At 37.0% G+C, this 20,000-nt stretch overlaps 1 protein-coding gene across 1 annotated transcript in view; it reads left to right on the top strand.

The window, feature by feature from the left end:
• LOC135226535 (alpha-mannosidase 2-like) overlaps positions 1–20,000 on the top strand; it is a gene marked incomplete in the record, with an annotated part of 784,965 nt that overhangs the window by 163,367 nt on the left and 601,598 nt on the right.

Here is a 20,000-nt window from a genome sequence, read left to right as displayed (position 1 = left end):
TGTCTCTCATTATATACAGGAGAGTGTAGACAATTTGAGACGAGGTTGTCAACCCATTGCATTTTGGACCATTAAAGATTAACGGGTGGTTCTTTCGTCGCAGTTTCGAGATTTTCCAAGAAGAGGAAATGGTTTATATTCTCTCTCTCTCTCTCTCTCTCTTATTATACATTTATATTTTCATGATGCTTCCCCAGGTTAAGGAGAGAGACTTAAATCGCAATAGATGAAATATAGTTGTAATAAAATCGTCTAGACTGCCACCAGTCTAGACGATATTTTAGAAAGTGTAATTGAGGAGATACACACATTTATGCTCTTCATTCGCACGTCCACGAACACGCACACAAGCACGAACGCGCGGACGAAACATATATAAGAGAGAGAGAGAGAGAGAGAGAGAGAGAGAGAGAGAGAGAGAGAGAGAGAGAGAGAGAGGGAAATTAAAAATAGCTTACTTCATTATCAGGTATCTGGTTGAGGGGGAAAATAAAAGTTTATACTATTTTAGTGGCTACCTGGCTACTTCTCCCTGGCTGTGCCTAATGAGGTGGTCATTACGGGAGAAATATGAAATCCTGTAGGAGGTGATAGGAAACGTACGTCACGCTGTGTCGGGGTTTATGAGAGAGAGAGAGAGAGAGAGAGAGAGAGAGAGAGAGAGAGAGAGAGAGAGAGAGAGAGCAGTCCTAGGATAAAAGTTGTAAATAGTTGGTGAGATGATGATGTCATTCGAGTATGGATTTGCCCTGATTTAAAGACTTATGGATATAAAGCGATTTAGATTTTTTTCTACGTCTTCAGTGAACTGTTATGAGTAATTCTTGAATATATAGCATTTCTGTGCGAACGTTTAAAGAGTCGAACAAAGAAAGACGCGAACGTTTTTAAGATCCGAACAAAGAAAGGTGCGAACGTTTTAAAGAGTCCTGTTACACCTTTGAAAACATTGTATTGGCAATTTCCTTTTTAGGCGCTGAATGACCTCATGGAATCCAGTGCCCGGCCTTTGCTTAAATTCTATATTCTATCTATCTGTACGTCTGTCGTCTATATATATATATATATATAATATATATATATATATATATATATATATATATATATATATATATATATATATATATATATCTTTGCGTGTGTTTGTGTGTATATATTCTCGGTAATATTTAAAAGTATAGTCATGAAAGTATGCATGCTTAACAAAAAGCCCGAAGCTTAAACGTGCGCAATATATCTGACAGGATCTAGCTTTTAAAACTTCTATTTAAATCCAGCCATATCCAGAATGGGCCAGGCGGTGCAGCTTATCAGAGTAATCCATAAATATTATATTGTTCAATACAACTCGAATGCCGTATCCGTCGCTCCTTTATCTCCGGCTCTGCCTTTGTCTGCTTTACTCTCTCTCTCTCTCTCTCTCTCTCTCTCTCTCTCTCTCTCTCTCTCTCTCTCTCTCTTATCGGTGCGACAAGGGTCTATGTCACCTTTTGATTTGAATTTCCGAGTTCCATCTGATTACTATTTGAAATTATTGAGCAGTGTGGAGTTCGCTGGGATTTTGCTTGCGTCTTCCTTAAGTAGATATCTTTTATTCTTTCCAGTGGAGGCTATCTTTTCCTAATGTGTTTGTGTGTGTGTGAGAGAGAGAGAGAGAGAGAGAGAGAGAGAGAGAGAGAGAGAGAGCAATGCATGCATAGTATTTTCTATGGAAATATTGCATAAATGCAGCTTACTGGGGAATTTATAACAAAAGTCATGTCTTTTAATTTTACAGATAAATCTTTGTACCGAAAAAATAAATAAAAGCAGAAAAAAAAACCTTAGTCGTCATTCAGTTCTACAACTGTTTTACACTTACATGGTTGACACACAACTGCCTCCTGTCAAAAACTGATACTCCGTGGGCGGTACCAGAATATTCCCCCGTGTTATGTAATTCCGTAATTCCATAACAAAATCACGCATTACGTGAATTGACCCGGCGTATCTATTAATAACTGGGAAACTCATTACGATACACTCTCTGTTCCCCAACCCTTATTAAATTAAGGAATAAACTGCTCAGAAACTTATTTTTAATATCTCCCAGTACCGTAATTAACAATTTCAGTGTTCATGGGGAACACGGCTGGAAGTTAACCGCTCGTGCTGTGTATGTACCACAACATCTTTCACTTTTTTTATATACAGATTTATTAATTTCATAGATTCGTTGTTTCAACTGTAAATTAAGTAAGAGTCATCTTATTATCCTATATGCAGGATCATTACAGTAAATTCTCGTAAACTTAATGATTTCTTTTTTTTACACACGGTTTTTCCAAGGTTAGTCATGAAATTAAAACTTTAAATCAAGCATTGGAACTTTGTATTTAAATATTGGACTTTTATTTTGATTTTGATTTTTGCAATGTCGTCCAGGTACGCGTAATAGCGCAGTCGCAGAGCTTATAACAAGAAGAAGAAGAAGTAGAAGAAGAAGTAGAAGTAGAAGAAGTAGTAGTAGTAGTAGTAGTAGTAGTAGTAGTAGTGTGCTCCTAGAAATACCTCACATAGTAAGAAGAGTGATGGACTCCTGAGGAGGCAGGATGCAACCCGGAACCTCACGCTATAAATTCAACCCAGTCGAATTGGAGGACTGTGATAAACAAAATATAATAATAATAATAATAATAATAATAATAATAATAATAATAATAATAATAATAAAGAAATTTTAGCAGCTTGGAAGCTTGACGATTACCATGCCATCCTGCGTCACGTAGCTACTCATTGCTGGCTGTTTCTCGTCTCCTAACACTGAGTTACCTTTGCAAAGGCTACATTGACCAGGTATTGGTTATTCGCCCTTATCATAAACCTTATGGATCCTGGAGTGTCAAAGGGCTCCCTTATAATTACATACTTGAAAGCTATTAACCCAGCTAATTATATGGTGGATGGCTTCTGCTTTCTGTTTACTCATTGACTATATAAGACATCACTAGAAAAGTATCGTTTCGTATCACTTTTAGTTAAACTTTTTTCAAATTGTGGATCACATGGGATTTTTATACTACCATATCTAAAAATATAGGTGGACTGTAAGAATAGGATAAAAATATGTTAGGGTACATCAGTTTGTGCAGGATACGCTAAAGTGAAACCTTTTCAACAGAATGCATGCATTTTTCAAACCCCCCTCCCCCCCACCACCACTCCCGCACGGGAAGGGGGAGGGGTGCAGGCACACTAGAGGTTACACGTGGACTCAGCAGTGGAACCCAGCAATGAAAATGCTCTTTGGATAATATATTTCCAGAAGCTAGCATTCTCTCTCTCTCTCTCTCTCTCTCTCTCTCTCTCTCTCTCTCTCTCTCTCTACATGATTGATTTCAATATTCAATATTTAAAACCATACAAATTTACCTCTGTATTATACAGAACTGCGTAATAGTAGCCATACTTTATGCATGTGGTATGTATACCAGCGTGCGAATAATATCGATAGTAATCATGATTGATGACTCGCAAAATATACATACAAATTGTATATATATCTGCTTAACTAAATGCTACGTTTACAAGGATCTGCTATTTAACAAATCAACAATAAGTACGGAATTGCAGGCAGTATAATAATATGAATTATAATTTGATACACTGAAACGTATGTTTGTCAACTATACGTGCGCATATGCTTGCAAGTCCTTTACGTGTAAAGGTAGGCATCATGTATTAAAGTGTATTCAATGTATCCAGTCACTAAACGCCTATTCATGCACATATTACAAGTTCTTTGTGTAAAGGTATGCATCATGTATTAAAGTGCATGCAATGTATCCAATCACTAAACCCCTATTCATGCGCATATGCTTGCAAGTCCTTTACATGTAAAGGGACGCATCATGTATTAAAGTGTATGCAATGTATCCAGTCACTAAACGCCTATTCATGCGCATATGCTTGCAAGTCCTTTACGTGTAAAGGTATGCATCATGTATTAAATGGTATGCAATGTATCCAATCACTAAACGCCTATTCATGCGCATATGCTTGCAAGTCCTTTACGTGTAAAGGTACGCATCATGTATTAAAGGGTATACAATTTACCCAGTCATTAAACGCCCACTTTCCCCATACAGGGCATCGGACACGCAGGCGCCTGAGCGTCATACCGACCCGAATATAGTATGTATTCTGGCGACCGCCCGTCCATTCTGAGCATCTAATAAACATGCAGATTCGCAGCCGGGAAGATGGACAGGGTCCTCCTGACGGACATTATTGTGTCGGGAAAATCGAATGTTGGCACGCGAGCAAATAGTTGAAAGTCGAGATGGACCCCAGATTGGACAACTGAAGGGGTCTCCCGAATTCTTGACCGTCCCTGTCATTTCGGCATCTCTCGCCTGTTTTGCATTGTATTGATGGCTCAAGAGTGGAGTTGAGGTCTCTCTCTCTCTCTCTCTCTCTCTCTCTCTCTCTCTCTCTCTCTCTCTCTCTCTCTCCAGTCTTGAGTGGGGAGTTTTATTAGAAGTTTTTATAAGGGATATATATATATATATATATATATATATATATATATATTAATATATATATGTATGTATATATATGTAATGTGTATTTGAAAGTATGTGTTATATGCGGACTTATTGTACATGCATATGTATAACGTACATACACATACATACATATATTTATGTATTGTGTATGAAAGTAGGCTTTTTATATGGATATATTGTACATGCATATGTATAACGTACATACACATACAGACAAACGCACATACATATTTTTATGTAAAGTGTATTTGAAAGTATATTTGTATACCCATTAGTTTCACTGACGAAATTTTCAGCATTCCAATATTGAGGGTTATTCCTCTCTCTCTCTCTCTCTCTCTCTCTCTCTCTCTCTCTCTCTCTCTCTCTTGCTGATAACGGACTGTGGCAGCTGAACATACCCCATATTTTACTTTTACTGAGTGCATGTTTGCTATATACACTGCATGAATAATTCAAGAGCTTGTGTTTAAGTTTGCCGATTTACTGCTCCTCTTGAGGGAATACGAACTGGATGATTCTGATGTATAAAGGCCTGATTATGTATGTAAGATGTGGGAATTAGCGCGCTTGCAATCAGCCGAGCGTATAGTGTCCATACTGTTGATCAGAACTCTGAATTTTTCTGAAAGGAAAGTTGACTTGAGAAATAATGAGATTAGCAATATTAGTGATAATCTGTAATGTAAGTGATGTGATCTAAAACCTGTTTGTCGAAAGGAAGGACCGAGAGTGAAGACGAATGGAAGACACAGGATAGAAACACCTGGAAAAGGCACATTAGAGACAGCGACCCTTACTTGGAATCAAGCTTAGAAGTTTTCTTATAAGATTTCTTCTTAGTACTTAACCCGTAATACTGTCACTAAAGCGTTCAAACATAACAAATCTGTGGAAATTGCATGCCGAGCTTGATTTTTCTACAGGTGACCAGACTGTAGGATAGAGAAAAATAATTATAAGTCTGACCTTAATGGCAAATACTTGAGACGTTGCCATATGTTGTATCATGAAAGGAGGAAGCCGTCTTAATTGACAATTTCCTTTCATTTGTAAAGAAGGAAGGGAGGGCGTACAGGGAAATATGGCAATTTTCGTGTACACGCGACCAATTCGGGAAACAGGGAAGTGGCAAAGCATTCCTGATGAGTGAAAGCATTTTCTCTTGGTTGAGTTGTGGAATTGGTATATTGCTGCGCTTATTTTTCTCTTTATTCATTGTAGCAAGGTTAAGTGGAATACCGAAACGACATGTTATGTAAATGTAATGCTTTTGAAAGCTTTTCTGAGGAGACTATGTTCTAGCTTGAAACCTCTTCGTAACTTTAAAGATTAGAATCATTCGTTACTTAATAAGACTAATAACCTTTCGGTACTAAATATATATTTTTATTAATTTATTTATGTATTTATTTACTGTGCTTACCGAGGCAAGGCCTCCTGTCGTAACTTCACTTCCAATGGAGAATCTGAGTATCAGTTGTCAGAACTTCTTTTTAAATGTGATATTATACCATAAGCTACTAGACACAACGCATAATCTCGAAACTGACACCAAATGTCAGTGTCAGCTGTCTTAATCGCCCCCCTCCTCTCTCTCTCTCTCTCTCTCTCTCTCTCTCTCTCTCTCTCTCTCTCTCTCATATGCACACAAGTTTGGATCTGACAGTCAGAAGAAACATGATGAAAGACGGTGAACTTTCTAAGCCTCCGCAGAGTAGATTACCAAAATGTAAGAGAGAGAGAGAGAGAGAGAGAGAGAGAGAGAGAGAGAGAGAGAGAGAGGCGAAGACGAAGATGAAGGAAGGACTTGATACACATGAAGATCAAGCTTCTAAGTAATAGAGTACCGAAACGAGAGAGAGAGAGAGAGAGAGATGGAGGCGAAGACGAGGGACTTGATACACATGAGGATCAAGCTTCTAAGCAATGGAATACTGAAACGAGAGAGAGAGAGAGAGAGAGAGAGAGAGAGAGAGAGATACGCGAGCGTGGTACATGAAAACAAAGGATTGAATAAAAAGAAAAACGGATTAAACAACCAGATTAACAGACACGTACACGATCACACATCCCGTCCACCAACTCAGGAGTCATTATCTCCGAGCGCGTCGTTTTTGTAAAAAGTGTCGCGCCTTTTACTCGCTGTTATTGACCCCCCGAAGGTTTCGCGGGATCCTCGGGGGAGCCTTTTGCCAGATTATCATAAATCGCATCACGTTGTCATTTTATGGTGTGTGGCCTCTCTTGAGGTCGTTCCTCGTCGCTGCTGATCCTGCATTTGCTTCTGTCTTTGTGACCTGTTTGTCGTCGCTATTCGTTCTTAACTAATGTTGCTGGTTGTTGCAAGCGTGGCTTGATAACTCTTCAGGCTTCTGCGTTTGTTATCACCTTATCTACTGTATTATTTCGGTGGCCGCGAGTTCGATACTCAGGCATTCCACTGAGGGATCAGAGATGTGTATTTCTGGTGATAGAAGTTCACTCTCGGAAGTCACGTCAAGCCGTTGGTCCCGTTGCTGAACAACCACTGGTTCCATACAGCGGGAAAACACCATACAAACAAACAAACTACTGTATTATCAGTGTTGAAATTGATGTCACTTGAGTAATGGTGTTATTGATGATCGGTTATTTATCTCCTTGACGTTACAGCTTTGTATGTTATTTTGTTATCTGCCTCTGTTATTTTCAGGCAGATTGTAGCAGCATATGCAGGTAATGACTATACATGATAGTGCAGTAGTTATTTAGGAATCCACTGCTTAGATTATAGATAATGTCGCCTGCTTATATTACTGATCCTGTTTGTCATTATTATTAAAATGAATAGAATTTATTATTTCAAAGTCGTTCATATTTTCATTTCTTAAGCCGTTGCCAGGAAGTTGTCGTCGTCATTTATTGACAACAGCTGAAAGTTTTCACTTCAGGAATTTCAGTCCTGGAAGTTTTCCTAATATTTTATTTTGTGTTATGAAATCATTCATCGTGGAATCACTCGTCTATGTTTTTCGGGTATGTCTTAATGGGCCTCTTCAAAATTATGGTACGTTCTTACATTTCAGAAGAAGTTTTACTCGTTTTGACCATTGTGATTAATTAAATGGATAAAGATAGTGGTGTTGGTAAACACCCACTGAACTAATTATAAATGTTATTGCTGGTGTGGATATCGTTCTAAATAGTCCTTTAAAGGTCCGAAATATATTTTTTTAGTCTGGTGAAAATCATATTTTATTATTTTATGTATTTTATTATTATTATTATCATTATTATTATTATTATTATTATTATTATTATTATTATATTATTATTAATTATTATTATTATTAATTTTTTTTCTACCTTGAAGGAGACTTGAGTATTTCATGTTTCAAGGCAATGAGATTATGGAATATTGATTTAGGAGTTTTATTTTTCTTTGAAGCTATTACGGAATTTTTTATGATGAAGAGAGAGAGAGAGAGAGAGAGAGAGAGAGAGAGAGAGAGAGAGAGAGAGAGAGAGACCTAACCCCGAAGGAAAAAAGGAAGATTAAGACATCCAGGGAGGACAGAGACTACAACTGTTTTTTTTTTTTATTATAAAGAGAATGTTACTTAGAGAGAGAGAGAGAGAGAGAGAGAGAGAGAGAGAGAGAGAGAGAGAGAGAGAGGTTGGGGTAATCAACCCCCAAGGAAAAGAGGAGATTAGGTTAAGAAATCTTCTGAGAAGCAGGAGGAGCTATAACTCGCGTATGATTTTTTCCCCCCTTATCTTTCCTCAGTGTCATATCTCTCTCTCTCTCTCTCTCTCTCTCTCTCTCTCTCTCTCTCTCTCTCTCTCTCTCTCTCTCTCCTCTTCAATTAATTGAGAAAGGGAAGGAGTTTGTTATCAGTTCTCATTTTCAGACTTTCCGAAACTTTGCTTGGCCGTTCTAAGGGACGAAAAGTTCTTGGCCCGATTTTTTTCAGGGGACTCTCTCTCTCTCTCTCTCTCTCTCTCTCCCCAAGTACTTTCGTCTCGCTTACTCATGGATGAGTAAAATACTTTTTGGGAATTTCATTGCTCGTAGATAATAGTGTTGTTGAAATCATATGTCACTGTGGTTGAGCATTGTTGTAGTGGGATTGTATACTATACATACATACATACATAAATACATACATATATATATAATTATATATATATATGTATGATATTCTTATATACATATACGTATGTGTGTTTGAATATGTACGTTTATTATATATATATATATATTATAGATATATATATATATATATATATATATATTTATATATATATAAAGACAAAATCTGCAAAGGAGAGAGAAACGGTGGATTTCTGCAAAGCCTTCGACTTCTTGTTCTTTAACCTGAACAGACTGAAGAAATGTAGAATATGAGGGAAGAGAAAATGAGGTCGATAAAACCTGAAACTCATAAGATGTTAGAAACAGCACAGAGCAGGGATGAATTGCTCCTGGCTTAAATATTTGGAAATATTTGGAGATCAGAAGATACCACAGCTGTTTTAATCCAACCTATTCTCCCGCTTCCAGATTTGTATAATATACTATATATATATATATATATATATATATATATATATATATATATATAATATATATATATATATGAAAACACTCGCAATCTGAATTCAGTGGTGTTCCCAAATTTTAATGAGCCCATTCAGTAAAGCCGCTCTCCCTAACCTTCCACCCCTCACACTCTTCTACCCCCACCCCCCACCTCCCCTAGTACCCTTCCTCCCCAAAGAAATGAACCCCTTTGACACGACTTTCCCTTCCTTTCTTCCGTCCTTTCTTTTCCCTCACGCAGTTTCGATGACCATCAAGTCTCGTTGCTCATTAAAAGAAGGAATATCGTGATAAGGGAGGAAATTATTTTCCAGCCCACTTAGACAGACGTTGACTGAAGGCTGCGATCGTTTGTCAGCTGCTGAAGGATTTCGTCAGACGTGGCCAGTGGAGAATGGGTGATTAAGAAGGATATTGGAGGGTCTGTTTATGTTTTCACAGTTACGCGACTGAGAGTATCTGGATTTTTATGTCCAGATGTTGAAATGTTTCGTATTTGTCTTTTACGAATATCCATACATGTGACCAATTTTTTTTTTGGTATTCAATAGAAATTTAACTCATCAAATAGAAATTTAACTCAAGTATTTTAGCACGAATATAGTAAATTGGCTTGACATACTTAGAGTGTCGTAGGATTGATTTTGAAGTCTCTTTTTTTTCTTCCTGATCGTATGATGATCCTTTTGCTTTGAACCCATTTCCCATTTTTCTTAAATAAAAGAGAGAGAGAAGGAGGGGGCTGGGGGCGGTTGAGTTCTAAAGTGTGCGATAAGTGGTATACCATCATATGTCAAGGATTATGAAAAGATGAATGAGGAACTTGGTCTGGCGAGGAAGGTTTTTTTTCGGGAAAAATGAAAATAGCGCTCCTGGAAAAAATGTGTATGAATAATAGCCATATATATATATATATATATATATATATATATAGATATATATATATATAATATATATATATATATATATATATATATATATATATATATATATATATATATATATATATATATATATTATATATATATATATATATGTGTGTGTGTGTGTGTATGTATATGATGTGTGGGTGTCTGTGTATTTATGCATGTATGTATGTACGTACGTACATATAAATTCAGTAAATATTTTCTCCTTCACAAAAACTACGACAATTACATGCTTTCTCCATCTCTCAGCCTCTAGACTTTCGACAGGGGCTAATTCCACTTCGACAATGGACACCATTCAATACGGTCATCCATTTCGTCAATTATTTTTTCATTTATTTTTGACCAAACGACCACAAAGAATAAACTGATTATCTCTGACCAATTTCATCCAACTCCCAGCAACTCGCGCGTGTAATAGGTATTTTGAAACTTTTTTCATTTTTTTTTACGAATTAACTTAACGACCTGCAATTTATGATTAACTGGTCCCAATTCGTTTATCCAACTAATTGAAACTGAAGTATGACTCTGTTTTTGATTAGGTTTTGGGTCGTCATAAAAAAAAGACCCTCTCGTCAAATTGAATTGTTTCATTGATGATACATGCAGTGTGCATGTTGTTTTGGGGATTTGAAATTATTGGTGTAATGTTAACGGCTGACATTTTTGTGATGGGGAATTTTTTTTTTTTTTTCATACATGACGTATGGTCATTTCACTTTTAAGGTCAAACCACATTTGATATCTGGCTGTCGAGTGCGTTGTATGTCTTATTTTATTTTATTTTATTTAATTAAAATGAGGAATGAGGCCTTAATTTTAAAAAATAGTAACCATACTGACAGTCTCTCTCTCTCTCTCTCTCTCTCTCTCTCTCTCTCTCTCTCTCACACACACACACACACACACACACACACACACACACACACACACACACCTAGTCCTATGGTATTCTTTTAAATAAATAGTACTATCCTCCTATATTATGAGTTATAGGGGTCATAGTACAGTACACACTCATCTATTTCACTGGCCAGCAAATTCCTAGTCTCGACATGATTCCTGCGGTAAGTGCCCCTGGACTTCTAGTGTGCTCAGATGCCCCATTAAATTACCCTTGACATACTTTGTCCATATTATGAATAAGATCTTGTATGGTGTATTTTTTGGGGTTGACGGTAAATATCTGCAGCTGATATTACTGATGTCGACATGCATGTCTCTTATGTTAGTTAAAGCTTTCATGATTTTTTTTAAACTGACGGTAAATATCTGCAACCGATATCTTCGAGGTCACTCATGATCCGCTTGTTTGCTCAAAATTTTGGAGGAAGTCATGAACACCAGGATCAACCCGTTTAGAAGATTGGTCACTATTTCCTAACAGTCCCTTTCAGAATAGGGAATCGTATATACCCTTCTGCTGTCAAGAGGTTGTTTTTATCCATGTCATATGTCCCTTGTATTAGATTTTTGCTTTAAACACGCGGAGAAACACAATCCCAGTTTATTAAGCAAGAGGACGGAGTGTGTTTTATGTATTAGTTATTCTTGAGTCACATTTGTTAAGGTAGGGGTATACTTAAATGTTTTGTTGATATATGGAAAAATGCAGTAATGAAAATCTACAGCATCACTAAATCTCACCTTTTGTATATCAAGAAATGACTAGTAAATTTAAATTTTTTTATTTTACCCAGTGATGGTTATTCTAAATTTAACTATATATTTTCTTTCTGATCTACAGGTAAGGTGTCTACCCGAAGAAGGTCGTTGTATACAGCTATAGACGGCGTAAACAAGGGTAAAGTAGGATTGCCTTTCCTTGGTAAAATTTCTTAATGTTGACAGCCTTGATAATTGGAATTGTATCAAATTATGTATTGATTGATTGATTGTGAGTTATCTGGCGTCACAGCTACCAGAGTCACTGACGCCGCTGTCGTTATGTAAGTAAAGGTAAGACGCTAATGGGCTTGTGTCAGTTCCCTATGTATGTATGTATGTATGTATATATATATATATATATATATATATATATGCATATCTATATATATATATATAATATATGTATGTAGTATGTATGTATAGATGTGTATAGAGTATATATATACATACACACACACAACATACATATATATACAAATTATAATATATAATATATATATATATTTTAGATATAAATATATTTAATAATTATAAAATATATAATATACATAATATTATAATATATATATATCAATATACATATATCTATATATATAGATATATACATTAATATATATAGATATACATATATACCCTATATATATATATATATATATATATATATCCATCTTATCCGTTTGGGTGGTCCTTTGATGTTCGTTTTAAAAGCCCCAGACAAAAAAAAAAAAAAAAAACGCTTTTGTAAGTATACCACTGCCGTTATGAGATATGCTTTTTTTATGTAGGGGGTTTGGGGTGATAATCCTAATGCACCGAGTCTAGCGTCATATACTAATCTGCTTACTATTTTTTTTATTTCTTGTTTCTGTTGTTGTATTTCCTCTTTGTGTGAATGTTGAGGGTTTATGTACAGTGTTTTGGAGAGGCAGGAAATGTGACATCTGAGTAATTGAAAAATGTTGATTGTTTGATTCTTCTCTCTCTCTCTCTCTCTCTCTCTCTCTCTCTCTCTCTCTCTCTCTCTCTCTATTCCATCCGCACGCAGAGCCTTATCTCTCGTTTATTTCCTTAAGCGTACGAATACAAATCGTTCGCAATCTTCAGGGGGTGGAGGGGTGGTAGGGGGCGGGCGGTCCGATTATCACGCAAATGGAGGAAGTCGGTCTCATTAAAAGCTCCTTTCATGACCTTATTTAACCGCGAACGATCTCAAGGGGGCGGGACAAGGTCATTAACACCGTTTAACCTGCTGAGCATACATTAAAAAAAAAAAAAAAAAGTTCGCTCAGGTGAGTATGTCGCTATTCTTGGGTGGAAAATAAAGAGGTAAGTTCACGTTCATCTGTCGGTGTTGTTCTCACGCGAAGGACTTTTAAAAGTAGTTGCGTAACCTTTAATTTTTTCTGTGTAGAAATGCTTAGCATTTTCTCTCGTTAAAAATACAGGTCGTTGAATTGCTGAGATTGCGTGTTAGAAATCGGCTGTCTTACCTTATCTTTATAAAAAAGGCCAGGTTATTTCTCTTTAATGTTTATTGACATCCTTAATACACGTTTTGTTTTATGTAAATGAGCCACTTAACTATTTTTTATTTTCACAAGCTATGTAGTACTGTACTCGCTTCCCTTATACACTTATGACATTCGTAGTCATTCTTCAAAGAAAGGGACTTGCTTAGTATATTTTTACCAAATTCATTCGTTTTCTTGAATGAGGTTGCTTATTTTATTAAATTAATTCGTTTTCTTGAATTGGCTTGCAGATACGTTGCTTTAGCCTCTCTTTACACAAGACGATTTATATAATAACTCTTGCTAATGGTATCTTAGTTGGCCTTCTTATATAATATTTAGGGCATTTTATCCCTTGATTGCTCTCTTTGGCAAGTTAATGCCTCCCTGGCCTTAATGATAATGTTGGATATACTTAAATTGTGAATAATAATGACTTTGTCCCACCCACTTGATTGAGTAGGTCAGTTGAAGCCGTACTTGATACTTACGTTACCATTACGTTGTCATACTTGTGAATTTGCTTTTAAACCTCAAATTATTGCAGTTAGCATGAAGCACATGCATGAATGATCAGGCATAGATTTTTTTTTCGAGTTGACGGTAAATATCCACAGCCGATAACGCTGAACCATCCGTCTTCCCTCTGATTGGCCCGATGCATTGAATTGCAACTTCTTCAGCCAATCAGGATCTGCTTCAATATTACCGGTTGTTGATGGTTACTGTCAACTCCAAGTAAGACGTAACTTCGTTCATTTAATCATATCTTTAGTGTTGTGTCCTCATTGTGACTAATCGCAGATGGCGTCAAGCTGCTCAAGTTATTTGCAAGCTCCATCCAGTGTAATGCTTAGGTTTATATACGTATATGTACCAAAAATTCAGACAGTTGAGCACAGATGCCCTCATCATCAACATGTCTCCTATCAACTGCGGCCATATTTTGTCCTAAAACATTTTCGCTGCATCTTTTCTAATTATTGCTTTGGAATAGTTCTTTCGTTTCCTTTTCTGTCTTGATTATTCTCTCTCTCTCTCTCTCTCTCTCTCTCTCTCTCTCTCTCTCTCTCTCTCTCTGAACATGGATTTTTTCTGAACGTGCCTTTTTGTCTGGCATGTCCACTTTTTTTGGATAACATGTTTCATGTAGAACAGGTTTTTTTCCCACTGTGCCGAGACCAGGTTCCCTTTCTCTTTATTTGTTCTTTTGTTCATGTCTCATTCATTTTTCTATGCCCGTGTTTTTTTTATTCTTTTTAAATATACTGTGTATTAGATATAATCGACTTTCTGTTCGAAATGTTTCTGTTTGCGTGTGTTTTCTCGACATGATTTATTCTGAATTTATTCTTCGCAAGAAGAGTTCTCTCTCTCTCTCTCTCTCTCTCTCTCTCTCTCTCTCTCTCTCTCTCTCTCTCTCTCTCTCTCACACACACACACACTTGAGAACATTGATCTCCGTAAGAAATGCCATGACTTGATTTGAACGCTCTTATTAAGCCGCTTATAGCATTATTGCAGTATTATTTTCTGACGCATTCAATCGATTCCATGAGGACGATCAACGAAACATTTTATATGCTCTCTCTCTCTCTCTCTCTCTCTTCACACACAAATTGCCACATAAACAAAATAAGAGCAAACACCAGACAATTAACTCAGGAGAACTTACGGCGCTCTGGCCGGGTGTTTCTGGGAAAAGTCTCCAAGCAAGTGTGCGTTCAAAAGCAGCTGTTGCTTGCCTCTTTCAGGGACTACGCGCACACACACACACACACACACATACATACACACACACACACACATATATATATATATATATAGATAGATAGATAGATAGATATAGATATAGATATATGCTTAAAAATCACAGTAGATGCACGTGACTTCGTTTTATATATATATATATATATATATATATATATATATATATATATATATATATATATATATATATGTATATGTATGTATGTATGTATACATACACACATTAAAGAGGTGAACTGACAGATATCTCAACTCGACCGTTATTTCAAGAAATGCTATATTTGCAGCATCAAACACACCTGATTATGTGAGAGAGAGAGAGAGAGAGAGAGGAGAGACAGAGAGAGAGTAGAGAAGAGAGAGAGAGAGAGAGAGAGTCTAGGTTCGTTCGACTTTATGGATACGATGGAATCCGTCCAATCAAAACACTGGCAATAATGCTATAAGCGGCTTAATAGCCGCTGGGACGTTTCAAACGAAAATATATGTTATCAAATGAGAGAGAGAGAGAGAGAGAGAGAGAGAGAGAGAGAGAGAGAGAGAGAGAGAGAGAGAGAGAGAGAGAGGAAAAAATTTCTGCGCGAAGAATGAAAACCAAATAAGTTAGGTCGATAGTGCACTCAAGCAGACAGCAAAAATTTAACGAGGGAGCTAATTATATTATTTGTTTGTATGGTGTTTTTACGTTGCATGGAACCAGAGGTTATTCAGCAACGGGACCAACGGCTTGAAGTGACTTCCGAACCACGTCGAGAGTGAACTTCTATCACCAGGAATACACATCTCTCACCCCTCAATGGAATGCCCGAGAATCGAACACTCTGCCACCTAGGTGGCTTGCCAATACCCATACCGATCACGCCACTGAGGCGCTCGCTAACTATAGACAAATTGTAATTCTATGTCACTTGAATAAGTGAACACGGGCATAGCAAAGTCAATAAGACATGAAAAACAAGGGGGGGAAATATAAAAAATTACACTGGACATTGTTTAAAGCTCGTTCTTGAGCATCAGAGGCAGTGCGCCAGTGCTGACGTCCAATCTCCCTAGAGACGGAACTTTACTCTACCTCCGTTCATATTCTCTTTCTTCCATCTTTCCTTCCGCGATCTCTAACAATTTTTTTCATAGTAAAACTGCTAGGTTTTCCTCCTGTGACACCTCTAAACCCTTTTTACTCTTTATTTCACTTTTAGCGCAGACTAACCTCACAGGCCCCAAGCTCTTTGCTTTAGGCCTAAAATCTGTATTCCATTCTATTCCTCCATGCTGGACGATTTCCATATGATCACCGTTCAGGCTTCCTCTTCACCCAGGCTACGACCTAGGTGAACCAGGGAGTGGCTTCTGATGACTTCATAGCTGGAGCTACGGGTTTCGTTTTATTACGAGCGGATTCTGAACTAGCGACCACAACGCTGTTGAGATCCATTGTTAATTTTCTGAGCTACATGAAATAATATAATCCATGACGAAGTGGACACGACAGATATATAGGCGCCAGTGCCATAAAATGGGGAGAAAATCATACTTTATATATTGAGGTGGCTAAGAAAAAAAAATCCTACTTCCTATATTGGGATGGCTAGGATTCGCCTGTCGACGAGATTGACCAGCCGCTTCCTGAAGGACAGTGCCATCAATTTGCATTACCGTAAAGCCAGCCGCCTAATATATATATATATATATATATATATATATATATATATATATATATATAATATATATATTCGAGGTTCCCGTAACGTCCATATTTATAATATTGACTGAAAGTTCATTTCCCCTTGTTTGAAGTTGACTCATGTTATTTCCTGATGTAAAGTCTCTCTCTCTCTCTCTCTCTCTCTCTCTCTCTCTCTCTCTCTCTCTCTCTCTCTCTCTCTGGAACTGAGATATTAGAGATAATAGTTTTATATGTAGGAATATTATACGTATGTTTGTATGTATGTATGTGTGCACGCTCTCGGTTTTGCGTTCGAAAATTTTTTCTCTCCCATTGTCTGCTCGACGAATGCAATGATTTGGTGGCTTAATTATTAAAATGTTAATCTTAGTTGTTCACTGGACTTTTGTGTGTGTGTGTGTGTGGGGGGGGGGGGTGGGGGGGGGTGTTGGAGGAAAAGTCACAAACGGAAACAAACAACCCCAAAACAAAGGCGAACCAGCGTCCGGAGCTCTGCTGGAGCCGCCCAGTATAATTTTGATACATGAACTCATATCGGATTCTGGTGCTGATTAAATTGCGCGATTCTCTGGAGGTATGCAATATGCACGCACGGTCATATAATTACACAATGCCCAAATTGCAGTCATTACAACCAGGGTACATTTGATTAATTTGTATTAAGGTTTTAGCGCAGTTATTAACGTTCCATTAGATAGTACTTATTAGGGTACCCCCCCCCCCCCCCCCCCTATCTCCACAATGGTCATGATAATGATGTCATTTCCGTCTACTTTTAATGCCGGCTGACAAGTTCGCTCCTCTTGATTATTCACGTCAGTAATGCATTCATTTTGGTCGTCACGTTGCAATCGGATTATGCGATAAATAAGCTTGATTGGGACCCGAGTGCGTCAAGTGGTTTTTTCAAAATAACTTTGCAAGAGTTTGTACACACACACACACACATATATATATATATATGTATGTATGTATGAATAATTATCACATCACCGTGTTTCATATAAATTATTCGAGCTACAAATGTCCTTTAATATCGAATTCGCTCTACCTTGGAATTGATATATTTTCATATGTAAACCGAAGGGGAATTTTTTAGTTGATAATAATTTCGTCCCTTCATGGGATCGCACCACCGTCCAGCGGACAGGAAATAAATCAGGACGACATTGACGTTATCGATTCGGCTAACAGTGAGGCTATAAGTTCATACCGATTCTGATCTTACAAATCACCGTCGAACTTGGTTTATTCGTAATATATATATATATATATATATATATATAGATATATATATAATGTATATATATATTATATATATAGATATATATATATATTTATAATAAATATATATATATATATATATATATATATATATATATATATATAGATATATTGTGCGTGTGATATAAGGAGTTACAGGTAGTCACAGGTAGCACCTTATCTTAAACCTCACCTTAAACCTTATCTTAAACCTTAAGGGAGTTTGGAATGGTTTGTAGTCTACAAATGCTATAATACTGATTAAGGATTGGGAAGGTAAACTTCCAAAAATTAGTAAAAGATTCTAGTGCTCAAAAGACGAGAAAGGCGAGAGTAAAAATCGTTAATAGAAAGTGCGTAAGATGATGTTTAAGATTTAGCTGGCCTTATGCCAGGACGGTCCCTTGCTCCTAGAGCAGCCCGTAAGTGTGTCAGGGTATATGAAAAACATAAAAGATGGAGCGGTGGAAAATAAAACGGGTGGTGGAAGAAAGGAAGGACTTTTATTCTTACAGATATATCAGAGTCAGGACGATTGCTTGCGTTGCTTTTGTGGCCTGATAACAATTGTAAAAGGTAAAAGATGTGAAGATACGCAGAGAAAGTGGAATGAGAATGTTAGTGTAGGTGAAAGGATATCTCATTGTTTTGAAATGGTTGGGTCTCGTGCTGATTAGGGAAAGCGATAGATTATTGATAGAGTGTGTGTGTAACAAAGAGAGTGCTTGCTTGATAGAGAAGGTCATGGCGCAGTCCATGTAGTAGTGGATTGGGTCAACACTGTTCTGACGCGCGTTATGTGTGAAATGGAATAAGTGGCTAATCTCGTGGAAATTTTCTGCAGTTATATCTTGAATAGTGTAGTGACTCTCTCTCTCTCTCTCTCTCTCTCTCTCTCTCTCTCTCTCAATTCCTTGTTGGGCACTGCGGGCAAATATATATATATATATATATAGATATATATATATATATATATATATATATATATATATATATATATATATATATATTCTTACATTTGGTCGATTCATTTAAAACGTCATATGCAAATATGTCCAGCCATCTTGAATTGCGTCCAGAGAGAGAGAGAGAGAGAGAGAGAGAGAGAGAGAGAGAGAGAGAGACCTTGCGGCGGGAAGGTCATGGCATTAAGGGTGACGTGTTGGAAGGAGAGAGAGAGAGAGAGAGAGAGAGAGAGAGAGAGAGAGAGAGAGACCATCGAAGGTTTTAAATGATAAGGGGGTTTAAAGGCTAGCGATGACATTAAAGGCGCCATGTTACATCCGAAGCAGTCTGACTAAAGGAAAAAGTGAGAGGAGTTACTGGGGAAATTGCTCCAGGGGCGAGGGGTTGCGGGGTGGGGGGAGGGGGGAATGGTTGTTATAGTGGGTTTGTCAGTGTGGAAAAAATAAAGGATTTTTTTACTCTCATCCGTAGTGAATGTCATCTGTTTATGTCTAGTTCTATTTAAAATAATGATAATAATTTTATTATTATTATTATTATTATTATTATTATTATTATTATTATTATTATTTTTTCGCGCTCGGCTACCAATCCGGTGGTCCGAAGTTCGATTCCCGGCTCGGCCAACTCGGAATCAGAGGAATTTACTTGTGGTGATTAGAAAATCATTTCTCGATGTAATGTGGTTCTGATCCCACAGTAAGCTGTAGGTCCCGTTGCTAGGTGACCAATTGGTTCCTAGCCACGTCAAAAATATCTAATCCTTCGGGCCAGCCCTAGGAGAGCTGTCAATCAGCTCAGTGGTCTGGTAAAGTATGATATACTTAACTTTTATTATTATTATTATTATTATTATTATTATTATTATTATTATTATTATTATATACTTGTGGCGTCGTCAGTTCCTTAACTATGTCTCTTCAGATTCTTGATATTGATTTGTCTATGGGTTTGTGTTCGTTTAAATCCAGATTCATACAATGCATTGTGTCAGTGTACTTGGATGGTTTATCTCTCTCTCTCTCTCTCTCTCTCTCTCTCTCTCTCTCTCTCTCTCGTATTGACTGTGAT

The sequence above is a fragment of the Macrobrachium nipponense genome, chromosome 14 (assembly GCF_015104395.2).
Source record: "Macrobrachium nipponense isolate FS-2020 chromosome 14, ASM1510439v2, whole genome shotgun sequence".
Classification (NCBI taxonomy): Eukaryota; Metazoa; Arthropoda; class Malacostraca; order Decapoda; family Palaemonidae; genus Macrobrachium; species Macrobrachium nipponense.
The sequence above is the reverse complement of the archived record's forward strand: the minus strand, read 5'-3'. Positions and strand labels throughout refer to the sequence as shown.